Source organism: Dryas octopetala, chromosome 2 (assembly GCF_963921425.1).
Source record: "Dryas octopetala chromosome 2, drDryOcto1.1, whole genome shotgun sequence".
Taxonomy (NCBI): domain Eukaryota; kingdom Viridiplantae; phylum Streptophyta; class Magnoliopsida; order Rosales; family Rosaceae; genus Dryas; species Dryas octopetala.
Genome location: NC_141367.1, coordinates 924,260 through 938,076, shown reverse-complemented (window position 1 = coordinate 938,076; position 13,817 = coordinate 924,260). Strand labels below are relative to the sequence as shown.

Below are 13,817 nucleotides of genomic sequence, written 5' to 3'. Positions count from 1 at the left end.
CGAGCTTTTGAAAAGAGAAAAAGGAAATTTTGAAGTTTCTAGAATTTGGGAACTTAACAATTTTTTATTTGTATAAAATACTAAAATGCCCCCTAACTTCAATTGTCCGCGAAAAATCCAACCGTAACTCCAAATAACAAACTGTCTTCGCCTACGCGTCCATTAACTCGGGTTATGATTAGATCATCTAGAATTTATTGACCAGAAGTTTTCTCTTTTAAATCGCTCCTTTAAAATACTAGAATCCCTTTCCAAAAATTTAAATGAAACTGACAATTAAACTTGAAAATTGAAGTTCAAATTAAATTTGGGATCGGGTCGTTGCAGTCACCCTCTCTAATTTTTTATTGAGAAAAAAATGACTTAAACTTTGACTCATGTGTCAATTAAGGATGAGAATTTGAACGCTTCTGTGAAACTGTGAAACAGAAATATAAGAAGAAGTCAAGTGATAAGCTAGGAGGGAAAAGAAGAGTTCTCGATATAGTAGTTCAGATGGTGAAGATCTTGAAAGAATAACGAAGGGGTCTAGAAAGAAGTGGTATTCGTCGGATGAGTATTTATCATCATCATATTTTTCGGGAAATGAAAGTGAGGGAAGTTCTGACCAAGATAGAAAGAGGCGACATAGTAAGAAAAATAGTAAAAGAAGTAATGAGGTCAGGTCTGAGTGCTAATTACACAACAAGATCTTTAAGGAAATAATAAAATCAAAACAAAAACATAAATATATAAAATAACCAATATGCCCAAGTAAAATAGTTAATTCAATGCACCAGAAAAAGAATTACTAAAGTATAAGCAAAACCCACATAAGTTTACAAAATGATTAAATCAAAATATCATTGTTCAAAATAGGTTCCCAATGTAAAATGCACATGGGAAAACAAGAACCACTACAATAGAAAAAGACATGACAATAGAGACCTTGAGACACCCGACAAGAGAATTCAAGATGTATACCCTTCAATCAAGATCTCCTCCCATAAGCAAATCTGCATAAGCAATAGAGAAGAAACAAAACAAAACAAAGAAAGTAGGGTGTAAGCACCTCATACGATCATACGAACATTCCCTCAGGGGACCCTGCTAGGTTTGAAAACCTTTAAAAATATTTCCCTGTGAAAGATTGATTTCCAAAATTCCAAAACATTTTCACAAAATCGATTTAACACCTTAGTTGCAGTAGTATATGGTAAACATGCATAAAAATCTATAAATAACAGTAAATTAAAAGGTCGATACACATTAGGTACAACTATGATGTCAGCTACGAAAGATAGCTACCATAGCGAGAGTGCCCTTGTAAGCAGAGATATGAACTCGCAATTGAGAAATCGTATCATCTGTCATCGGATCAGTTATGAGCCCTGGCTCACACGTCACACGTGATAACTTGGCTAAACACCCATAACGTAAGTGATCAATTATTCTAGAAGGTTTAGGGACTTGAACCCAAGGTCACCAACGAGGCTACCCTTACTCTCAGACCAAACACAATAAGCATAATAGCATGTTATAACAGTTTAAAAACTACACATACATACACAAAATCCATAGTCAGGAATGTAGGATAAATTCCCCTACCTGGAATTCAATGCTCTTCAAGTATTCTCTTCCACAAGCCTTCCACGTTTGCGCACGGTCCTATCTTGGCAAATGTATCCTTCGTAACTAGACAATACATCAACTTTAACCTCTTAATAACTCGGCAACTGGGTAATCCGATAGAAACAAAATCGACAAAAGAAAACAAATTCTAAGTTAGAGACGATTAACAATAAGGGAAGACGGTATGACATTTCCTTTAGTCACACGTCGCTCGTTTCTAGTCCTAAGTGGACTAAACTCTACTCTTTAGAGTTTACTTAAAGGTTCACAAATTTCAAGTTTTATCTTAAAGTCAAACCAATTGACTATTTGTTTAAGCTCAAAACAAATCCTCAAAATAAATTAAATTAATCCAACTTAATCTGTACAATTGAAACTTGCTAATCCTAGCATGCTAATAACTTTTAATTAAACAATTAAGTCTCCAATAATAAAGCTAGGCATGCTTAATTAATAAATTTATCCTACTTAATTAATCTAAGCATGCATCATAAAATTAAAACCTAAAAATAAATAAATAAAGTATAAATAATAAAATAGTTACCCGGTTGTAGACCTCTAAAGCTAGACTTCACTCTTAGGGATTCCTCCTTACACTCCTAAAACTTTAAACTATGGAAATGTATTTCTTTTTGGTATGTCTCTTCTTAGAGAGACTCACAAACAACCAAGGAATGAGTAACTTTAACTTCACTTGGTGGTGTAAGTGGAAATGAGGGACAAATGTCTCTATTTATAAGCACTAGAGGGTTGGAAAAAGTTGTAAATCTTCAATGTAGAACAAATTGCACTAGAAATGCTCAAAAGAAGGCTGAAAATCAAACTGGGTTGTGAAAAAACCCACGAGTCGCAAGCTTTGTGAGACGAAATGGGCGGGCTGACCCGGTTGGCAAAACACGCGGGTCAAATTGACCTAGATGAATAGTGCCTGACACTTAAAGGAATGGACGGTCTAGATCGTTCGGTTTTAATGAGCTTCGACTCTCTAGATTAAAACGCAGAATCGGATCCGGTGAAACGCGCTCACAAAAGTTCACGTTAGCTCGTCCGCCTCTCATCAGTCAGCGCCGTGTCAGTGCGAGCGAACCAATCACGTCGCGCCATGCATTGCGTGTCAGTCCAGTCAGCAAACCAAATTAATTCTCTTTTTTCCTAATTTTCTAATTTCTCCAAACTTTGTAAACTCACCAAAAATAGCTTGGGACTCCAAATAATTTCCCAAAAATTCATACGGACTCATATTAATTAATCCTAATTTCCTGTAACCTCAAAATAACAAATTGTTCTCTAGAAAAAATATGAAAAATTCATCTCCAAAGAATTTAATTCTAAAAAATTAATTAATTCCAACTTGATAATCACCAAAATCATACTCAAGGGTACTAGAGCTAACTCTAAACTTCTAATGGTACAAGTTAGTTACTCAAAAGACAAAGAAAACTCCATTTCCTTTAAGAAATCTTAAGTTTCTAAGTACACAAGAAATTTGAAAACACGTGTCAACACACGATAGGATTGGAAAAATATAGCGTGTTACAATATAAGATGGGTCATCTTTCGCCTGCTTCTAATGGTGAAGACAGTGGTAGTTACTTTGATAAGAAAAAAAGGCACAATAAAGGTAGAAAAGATGGTAAGAAAAAGATCAAGTAAGGAAAGAAGGAGTTGAGGAGGCATTGAGGATGATGAATTTTCTGGTATGTCATGCCCAAGGTTTAAAATATCGGCCGTGAGGATATTATCGAGACTCCAAATTAAGGAGATATCGATATCGGCCGCCTTCCACAGATACAACATATATTGGCTTCAAAACACATAATTTTTAAATGAAACTTAAGGAAATGTTAAATTAATCATCAATGCATGCATTAAACATATAAGTGTCATAAATTAGGGTTTATATGATAAGTATATGATATGTAGGGGATATAATACTTATCAGTGTCAAGTTTGAAAAATAAAATTGAACTATAATAAATAACTAATACATATACAATATGAAAGATTGAACACATCAGTGTCAATCTCTAATAAAAAAAAAAGACATGTCCAATATGAAAGATTAGTAAACAAGAAAGCCCTTAAAGAATAAATAAATAACAAACCTATAATCAAATAAAAAAATAGTAAACCATATAAATACAAGTATTATTAGATTTAAAAAAAAAAAAAAAAACCATTTCGAAACCCCTAAAACTCCTAAAAAAACTAGTAATCAAAAAGCTCCAAATTTAACGTGTTTAGATTTAACTAGTAATAGTACTCGCGTGATGTTGCAGGTATGGAAAGCTTATAAAACGTGCAGAAGGCTTATAAAATTTTTACATATATACATCAATGTTTGCTAACCAAGCTTAAGTTACAAAATGCGAATTCATGGTATGTTCTATATGCTGGTTGTTATGTTAAGATATTGTTAATATCTTAATAAACCAAACAGCATTCAAAAAAGTATTATAATACTTGGTGAGACAATATATTGTATGTCATAGTAAACAAAAGATGGGCAATATTCAAATGGTCATTGTTCAAAAGTTCTTGGATGGGCGTTCACAGGTGGCTTAATGGGTTTTGGGGGATTCATATTCAGTGTTCTTGGGCTGCTTATCTCCTTCATTTCTTTGAGCAGGGGGATTCTCCTCTTCTTTGATGAAAATTTGGAAAATGTGATTTGTTTTTGTGTATAATGGTAAAATTTGAGTCGATGTAATTTAAAAGTGCAAACATATTCTTTAACGTGTAATAAAAAAACATATGAATGAAAAAACTTCATTTGAATGAGATTGATAAGATGCAAGAAGCGGTTGATAAAAATGATTCTAGCAATTTAAGCCATTGAATCATAAGGAACACCTCTAACCAATTGAAAGTAGTTTTTGTTGTAACATTTTAATATTTTAATTGATTGTTTTTAATTTTTTGTAATAAATTGAGTGATTTATTTTGGAAGTTTTATGAGTCCCTTCAATTTTTGTGTAATTGTCGTCATTAGTGTATAACGGTTTTCATCTTTATTATATAACCGTTGTAACGGTTTTCATCTTTATTGTATAGCCGTTATTATTAGTGGCTATAATTTCATCTTTTCTTTTTAATAAGCTAGAGAGATTAGATTTTTTTTACTGAAAAGAAAAAACAGCTCAAATTATTTTTTTTCTGGCCAAAGAAGGGTGTTCTCTTGATGGAGCTTTGGGCTCATCCACTAGTGCAGGTCAGTGTGAGCTACACAACATTTTGAGTTGGGCTGTTGTATCCTGGAGGGGACAAGTCAAAAGTATTTAATATGCTGCACTGGTTCGTGGTCTTACCAAACCGCAGAGGGCTTGAATCTCCTTAAAGAGAGCGAGATTTCCACGCCTCAGCCTTATTGTCAACGTGCTACTCGAAGACAAATTTATATTTTTTATTATATATTTGTATCTTCTACTTCAATTTTAAGGATATCCAAAGATGAAGCCTACAACCGAGAAGTCGTTGGAGAATGTCGGAGATCTCAACAAGCCTTTTCGATTCAAGGGAGCACACTTCAAGAGATGGAAGGGAAAAGTGTTGTTTTATCTCAACCTTCTTAAGGTTGCCTATGTTCTTACGGACAAAAATCCAAGTAAGGAGAACACCGAAAACATGTCAGATGATGAACTTCTTGATCATGAAGAAAAAATCCAAAAGTTTGAAAATGATGAGTATAATTGTCAGTACTATCTCTTGAATTGTCTGGCTGATCATTTTTATGATTATTATGATACTACTTACTCTTCTGCAAAGAAGATTTGGAAAGCCTTGCAGAGCAAATATGACACCGAGGAGGCAGGTGCAAAGAAATATGCTGCAAGCCATTTTTTCTGTTATCAAATGGTGGATGGAAAATCGGTTGTAGAACAAGTCGAAGACTTCCAAATGATTGTAGTTGAAGTCACATCCGAAGGCGTTAAAATTGGTGACAGCCTCATTGTGGCTGGCATCATTGACAAATTACCACCTTCATGGAGAGAGTTTCAAAAAACAATGCGTCACAAGCAAAAAGAAATATCCTTGTAGACTTTGATCACACGTATTCGTGTAGAGGAGGAGGCTAGAGATCAAGATGTCCTTATGCAAGAGAACAATGGTAATTCCTCCAAGGTAAATCTAGTCTCTTCAAATAATAATTCGCCCAAAGGTCATTTTCCTAAAAATAATAATATGCAGCTTAAGAAGAAAATTGTGAAAAAGTTCTCTAAGCCTTACCAACCAAATAAAGGAAACCCAAGCCAAGTGAATAAGAACCAATTCACTCCTTCAATTTGTTTTGTTTGTGGCAAAAGTGGGCATATTGCTCAAAATTGCAAATACCGGAAACGTAAGCCTAATCCTTAAGCTCATGTTGCCGAAGAACCGTTTACGACAATGATAACCGATGTGAATATGGTTTATAGCGTTGAAGGATGGTGGGCAGACTCTGGTGCCAATAGGCATGTCTGCTATGATAAAGTTTGGTTCAAATTGTATACTCCTTTCAAGGAGCGCGCCTAAAACAATATTCCTTGGTGACTCTTATACAACTCAAGTGCTTGGAAGTGGTGAGGTTGAACTTAATTTCACTTTTGGAAAGGTGTTGATTTTGAAAGATGTGCTTCATACTCCTTCCATGAGGAAAAATTTGATATCAAGTTTTCTTCTAAACAAGGCTTGTTTTAAGCAAACTATGGAGTCTGACCAATATGTAATTACCAAGAAAGGCTTGTTTTTGTGGGCAAAGGCTGCTTGTGATGGTATGTTTAAGTTGAATGTTGAGAATAAGAATAAAGCTTTTACTTCTATTTATATGCTCTCTTCATTGAATTTTTGGCATACATGTTTATGTCATATAAATAGCAAATATGTAGGAATCATGAGCAGCATGGGTTTAATGCCAATGGTGAAAAAAAAGTTTTGAAAAATGTGAAACTTGTAGTAAGGCAAAAATTACCAAAAGGCCTCACAAAAGTGTTGAAAGAAATACTGAGTTATTGGAATTGATTCATACAGACCTATGTGAATTTGAAGGAATTTTAACTCGTGGAGGAAATAGATATTTTATCACTTTCATCGATGATTTTTCAAAATTTACTTTTGTTTATTTGATGAAAAATAAAAGTGATGCTTTTAGTAAATTTAAAGAGTTCCTCCTTGAGGTTGAAAATCAATTTGGTAGAAAAATAAAAAGACTCCGAAGTGATAGGGGGCGAGAATATGAGTCTTTTGAGTTTAATTCCTATGTTCAATCTTTAGGAATAATACATGAGACAACACCACCATATTCTCCTGCATCTAATGGTCTAGTAGAGAGGAAAAATAGAACTTTGATTGAGCTATCAAATGACATGCTTATTGATTCAGGTGCTTCCTCTAATCTTTGGGGTGAAGCAGTTTTAACTGCTTACTATGTGTTGAACAGGGTGCCGCACAAAAAGACCAAAATTATACCTTTTGAGGTGTGGAAGGGGCATAAACCAAATCTGAGGTATTTTAGAGTGTGGGGCTGTTTAGCTTTTGTAAGATTAACGAACCCTAAAAGGCCCAAATTGGGTGCTAGAGCTACTACTTGTGTTTTTATTGGTTATGCTTTGAATAGTACAACCTACAGGTTTCTTGATATTGAAAATAATATTATTATTGAATCAGGTGATGCTATTTTTCATTAGGAAAAATTTCCTTTTAAATCAAAAAATAGTGGGGGTCAAGGAGTTAGAGAAAATTTCTTTTCTGAAACTTGTTCCTCTACTCCTAATTTAAAAAGTCAAGATAATTTTGAAATTGAATTCAAAAAGATTTTGGCCCTGACTATTATGTTTATAATGTTGAGGAAAATTATATTACTTTACAGGAAGCTTTATCATCACATTATGCTATTTTTTGGAAAAAGGCTGTGAATGATGAGATAGAATCACTAATTTCTAATAGAACATGGAAATTAGTAGATTTACTAACAGGTTGTAAAACTATTGGGTGTAAATAGGTCCTTAGAAAGAAGCTCAAACCAGATAGAAGTATAGATAAATATAAAGCCAGACTTGTTGCAAAAGGCTTTAAACAAAAAGTTGATCTAGACTTTTTTGATACTTTAATTTTCTCCGGTTACTAGAGTGACATCCATTAGATTGTTGATTGCTATTGCTGCAATTTATGATTTGATTATTCATCAAATGGATGTAAAAACAACTTTTTTGAATGGTGATCTAGACGAGGAGATTTATATGAACCAGCCCGAAGGTTTTATTGAACCTGGCCAAGAGAACAAAGTGTGTAAGTTGACTAAATCTCTTTATGGATTAAAGCAGGCCCCTAAACAGTGTTATGAAAAATTTGATTCATGCATGATTAAAAGTGGCTATAAATCAAATGAATGTGACAAATGCGTCTATTATAAGTCTTGGAAAAATTCACATGTTATTATTAGTCTTTATGTTGATGATTTACTTATTTTTGGCTCAAATTTATTTGTTATTGATGAAACAAAAAATATGCTTAAGAGCCATTTTGACATGAAAGATCTTGGTGAGGCTAATGTTATTTTGGGTATGAAAATAACAAAAACATGTGTGATATTTTTCTTGATCAGTCACATTATGTTGAGAAAATATAATTATGTTGACTGCAAACAAGTGACTACTCCTTTTGATTCTAGTATTCATTTGTTTGCTGTTGAAAATGAAAATGATGTGATTAATCAAAAGGAATATGCTAGCATAATCGGTAGTTTGCGTTATGCAACTGATTGTACTAGATCTAACATTGGATATGCAGTTGGAGTACTTAGCAGGTTTACCAGTAAACTAGGTAGAGAACATTGGCATGCCATTGAGCGAGTTATGAAATATTTACTTGGCACAAAGAATTATGGATTATTTTATCAAAAATATCCTTCTGTGCTTGAAGGTTTTAGTGATGCCGACTGGAACACTTTGTCAGATGATTCTCTTTCTACTACTGGTTATATTTTTAAATTAGGTGGTTGTGCTATTTGTTGGAAATCAAAGAAGGAAACCATTATTGCTAATTCAACTATGGAAGCTGAACTTATTGCTTTGGCTTCAGCTGGTGAAGAAGCAAGTTGGTTGAAAGATTTGTTGTATGAAATCCCATTATGGGAAAAACCAATACCACCTATTCGAATTAATTGTGCTAGCACTGCTGCAATTGGTAGAGTGAATAACTGTTATTACAATGGTAAATCCAGGCCCATAAGAAGGAAGCACAATACTGTGAGATCTTATTTGAAAAGTGGTGTTATTACTGTGAATTATATTAGATCGAATAATAATCTTGCAGATCCATTAATTAAGGCCTTGACAAGAGAAAGGGTTTGGAACACATCGAGGGGGATGAGATTAAAGCCCATACATTCATCAGCCATATATGAGGACACCCAACCCGGTGATCAGAGATCCTAAGAACTGGGTTCAATGGAAAAAACAAATCATAAGGTGGTTGTAAGAGATGCACTATTTTGCTCATCCCTATGGTGTAAGTGCATATATCCTGTAACGTTATGGAGGTTGAGTTTATTTAAACTTTTAACAAAATCTGTAGCACACATGAGTGAGATGTAATAGTTACTGGAACCTCAGCACAAGACCGTAATGTGCTAGCTAATAAAGCTCATAATTAACACTTGAATTATTATGTGTGAGCAATTATTCTTAATTTCCCTAAAGCAGTGATAGTTCAAGTCTGAGACCACTATAAACTCTGGAGTAGGAATTATTGTTTCACTAATGAAGGTTCAATGCAGAGTCACACCTTCATGATGCATAATGATTCCTCTTTCGCCCGGTAATTCTTTTCTTTAATTTTAATATTAAAATGAGTGGGGGATTGTTGTAACATTTTAATATTTTAATTAAATGTTTTAATTTTTTGTAATAAATTGAGTGATTTATTTTGGAGGTTTTATGAGTCCCTTCAATTTTTGTGTAATCGTCGTCATTAGTGTGTAACGGTTTTCATCTTTATTATGTAACCGTTGTAACGGTTTTCATCTTTATTATATAGCTGTTATTATTAGTGGCTATAATTTCATCTTTTCTTTTTAATAAGCTAGAGAGATTAGATTTTTTTACTGAAAAGAAAAAACAGCTCAAATTATTTTTTTTCTAGCCAAAGAAGGGTGTTCTCTTGGTGGAGCTTTGGGCTCATCCACTAGTGCAGGTTGGTGTGATCTACACAACATTTTGAGTTGGGCTGTTGTATTCTGGAGGGGACAAGTCAAAAGTGTTTAATATGTTGCACCAGTTCGTGGTCTTACTAAACCGAAGAAGGCTTGAATCTCCTTAAAGAGAGCGAGATTTCCACGCCTTAGCCTTATTGTCAACGTGCTACTCGAAGACAAATTAATATTTTCTATTATATATTTGTATCTTCTACTTTAGTTTTACATAACAGTAGAAGTTAATTCATGCATAAAAATGAAGTTCAACTAAAAATCTCACAATAATGCAGGGTAAGGAAGCATTAGAAAAAAAAAAAAAAAATTTCAACTGAGGCATAAAAATCTGGAGAGAGAGAGAGAGAGAGAGAGAGAGAGAGAGAGAGAGAGAGAGAGAGAGAGAGAGAGAGAGAGAGAGAGAGAGAGAGGATGAAAGGGTAACCAATGAAAAGCAGCTTTGCACAACAGGAGAAGTTAACCTATTGTTAGAAATGACATTAATGCAATATCTCACAATAAATGAGGGACAATAAGCTGGAGATAGAGGATGAGAAGTATAAATAGAGGAAGTTGGAAATTAGTTTTCATAGTTTGGTTAGTAAATTTTATAGTCATATATGTAATTTTTTAAGAAGTATAAAGCATGTCTTTGAGGTGTTGCAATTTATAGGAGATACAATTTATTGTGTCTATGTGTTGTTGCATGTGAGAAAAGTGAAAAGATAATTGTGATTGAGTATATAAAATTGGTGACATATATATATAGATGAAATGTAGTTTATTATATTATTTTGTGAAATTTAAGATAATAAAGATTGTTTTAATTCCATGAATGACCTTCGGGCGATCATTATGGAATCATGGTTGACCTTTTAGCAGGGCAGGGCAGGACAGTTGGACAAAGCGCTTGAGCTAATAAGGAGCATGCCGATGAAGCCTCAAGTTAGGGTATGGGAAGATTTGCTTCTTGCTTGCGCGCTACACAACAATGTAGAGCTTGGAGAAATTGCTGCTCGGAATTGCTTTAAATTGGAGCCTGATAAAGCTGGATATTATACTCTTCTTGCCAACATTTATGCTTCTGTGAGATGGGACGATGCCAGGAGATTGAGAAAGGTCATGGAGAAGAAGGGATTCACCAAGATTCCTGGGTGTAGCTGGATGGAATCAATTTAAATTATGTTACAGTTAGAAGATCAAGTGTATAACATGCACTAAGAGACCATGAACAGAGAGAAGTTGAGACTTGTAAAAAACCAAAGGAATTCTGTGGACCACCCTCATCTGGCAAGTGTTTTCATCACTTTGTTTTATTAGCAAATTCTTCTTTAGCAACGTCGAAGACCTCCTTTATTTTTTTTTTATTACCTGGTGATGCGCTTTGCATTCTTGATTATTATTTGTATTCCTTGATATATTAGTTCACATGCAATCCTCGACAAGAGTTCAAAGAAAACAAGAGCGAGTTGGGCTATACATCATTTGACAGGACCGTCCCCGAATTCCACCCTGAAAACCCAGAGAGGTCCTGCGGGAATCCAAAATCAAGGGAAATCCTACCGAAAATTCGGCAGAACCTCCCGTGAAAATGGACTAACCCAGAAATTTCAAAACCTGTTAAAAAGCACTTCTATTCCTTTCAGCCACCTCTACCACAAAACAAATGAGGGTCTCTGACCCGTCCAAAAATAAAGTGACATAACGTACAACAAATTCTTTTAGGTTATCAGAGCCATTCTAGATTTTTTATAAGTACAAATGTAAGGGACTCTAGACTACGGGGTCCTCAACGTTTTCAAGATGCCTCGACGTTCCTCTTGGCTCGACCGCTCCTACCTGGGGAAAAATTTAAAACAAAAATATGAGAAAAACATGAGATAATCTCAGTGAGTGGACAATTTATAAGTACGGAAAGTAATGGTCATTTATCTTTTTACAAATCCTGAAATCACGTCGCTCTTTGAAATCCCACAGTTTCAAAACCCTGTTGGAACTCCCTTCCAAACAAAAACAACGATTATTCCACATAAACCTTTTCATCATTTAAGTAACCACAATTGATTCGATAAGGACTACCATAAAATATGCAAGGTAAATTATTAAGCATGTTATCACGCCACAATAGACAATAATGTAATTTACTAAAATCCTTCATTTGTCAATCATGCAAGCTATCCATCTCTAGGCCATGAAATGAAACATCACATTATATAAGTATTCGGAAAGCTGCTAGTCATATTCTTGGATAATTAAGCTCGCCACATCCCGTGCAAAGCGAATCGATACACGGGCAGGCAGATAAGTATGCTCGCCACTTCCCGTGCAGAGCGAATCGATGCACGGGCAGGCCGGGATGCTCGCCACTTCTCATGCAGAGCGAGTCGATGCACGAGCAGGCAGGAATACTCGCCACTTCTCGTGCAGAGCGAATCTATACACGAGCAGGCAGGAACCTAGGCTCGCCACTTCCCATACAGAGCGAATCGATGTACGGGCAGGCAGGTATCCTCACAAAATCTCAAATCACAACATTATCCAAACTAATTTATCTGTATACATGCCTCTTAAATTTCAAATTTTATCTCTCTTAAGCAAAAATCATTAGAACATGTTTGTGAGAAATTTATAATTAATTCGTCACCCCAAAACCCAAATCAAAGTTTCCAAAGCGCATATATAAATAAACATCCAATTTATACCACCCTCCACCAAAGAAAATTTCCTCAACTAGATAAACACATCGAAACTCAAATAAGTCTAAAGATACGAATATGGATTTAAATTATAGAATTTATTAAATTTCCTTCGAAAACCAAGTTCAACCCACCATGCAACACTCTAAATAAACTCAGGATAACAATTAGAATAATAATCATGAAATTCATAAATCATTTATAAAAACAAGAGGTCCACTCACAGTGCAAAATTTAGCTTCGATTCTCTACCGGATCGTCTTGAGTCTCGATCGTGTCACCTATAAGTAAGGAAATAAGACATGAAATTAGGTTTCGTTCATTCACAAATCAAACATGCATATGTGGGTATAGGTGTTCCGCTCAACCTTTCCATATTTTAACGGTTAAATTAAAAATACCCTCGAACCCAAATTTAAATCCAACTCGACTGAAAAACCAACATCCGTCAATTATTTTCATATAAACCTCATGTACGATATACCTCGGGCTCGTTCAGAAGTCGTTCCGGTATCGCCAAGTGTCCCATTACGGTCCGATTTGAGATTTCGTCTACTTTGAGCAACTTCCACCTTTCAACCATCAATACCCAACTTAATACAGTCCAAATTTCACATTCAAACAGCCAAATTGACAGTGGGGGGTCAAAACCACCACTGTCGCCGCCCAGAATGACGTTGCTAAATCCAAAATCACAATTTCTATAAGGTTCTCAAAGTTTACGATTGTAATCAACAATTGGGGTTTTATAATGATGGGAATTGTCTACGAACACCCAAGAATAGCTCCCAATTTCAGAATCCCAAGGGAACCCAAAATGGGTTCCTAAACCCCAAAATCAATTTTTCAAGGACTCAAAATTTAACCAACAATTTCATAAGGGAATTAAAGCCAATGGAAAGAGGAGAAAAACCCACCTCAAATCGAGTCTAATCAATGCCGGAGGTGGCAGAAATTGCAAGGAGGAGGAGGCGGGTTCGCGAGTTTCCTCGCGTCGATCCGCCGTCTTTGGTGACTGGCCGGTGAAGGGAGGCTCAAGGGAGGACGTCTGGCATAAGGGCTACACGCCGGTGGTCTTGTGCTGCCAGGAAGGTGTCCGGAGAGCCAAGCTCTGGCCGGGCTGTCGCATGCGCAGGGAAGGTCGCGAGAGAGAGAGAGAGAGAGAGAAACAGAGGACGGGGGAAGAGAGAGAGAAGGGGGGGCTGAGGCAGTGCCGTCGCCGCCTCCTGGCTGGGCAGCGAGGGAGGGAGGCCGGAGAGAAGGAGAGAGTCACCGGGCCGGGGGTGTCGGGGAGAGAAAACAGGGAGAGAGAGAGAGAGTGAGTCGTGAGAGGGGAGAGAAATCCA

At 35.7% G+C, this 13,817-nt stretch overlaps 1 long non-coding RNA gene across 1 annotated transcript; it reads right to left on the bottom strand.

Annotated features, from left to right (window-relative positions):
- Positions 1-11,289: 11,289 nt before the first annotated feature.
- On the bottom strand, positions 11,290-13,785 carry LOC147292345 (uncharacterized). Its single transcript, XR_015120882.1, has 4 exons — positions 13,389-13,785; positions 12,956-13,043; positions 12,696-12,752; positions 11,290-11,614 (listed from the first exon to the last, which is right to left on the bottom strand). It is a non-coding gene; the product is annotated as an uncharacterized LOC147292345 (long non-coding RNA).
- Positions 13,786-13,817: the final 32 nt, after the last annotated feature.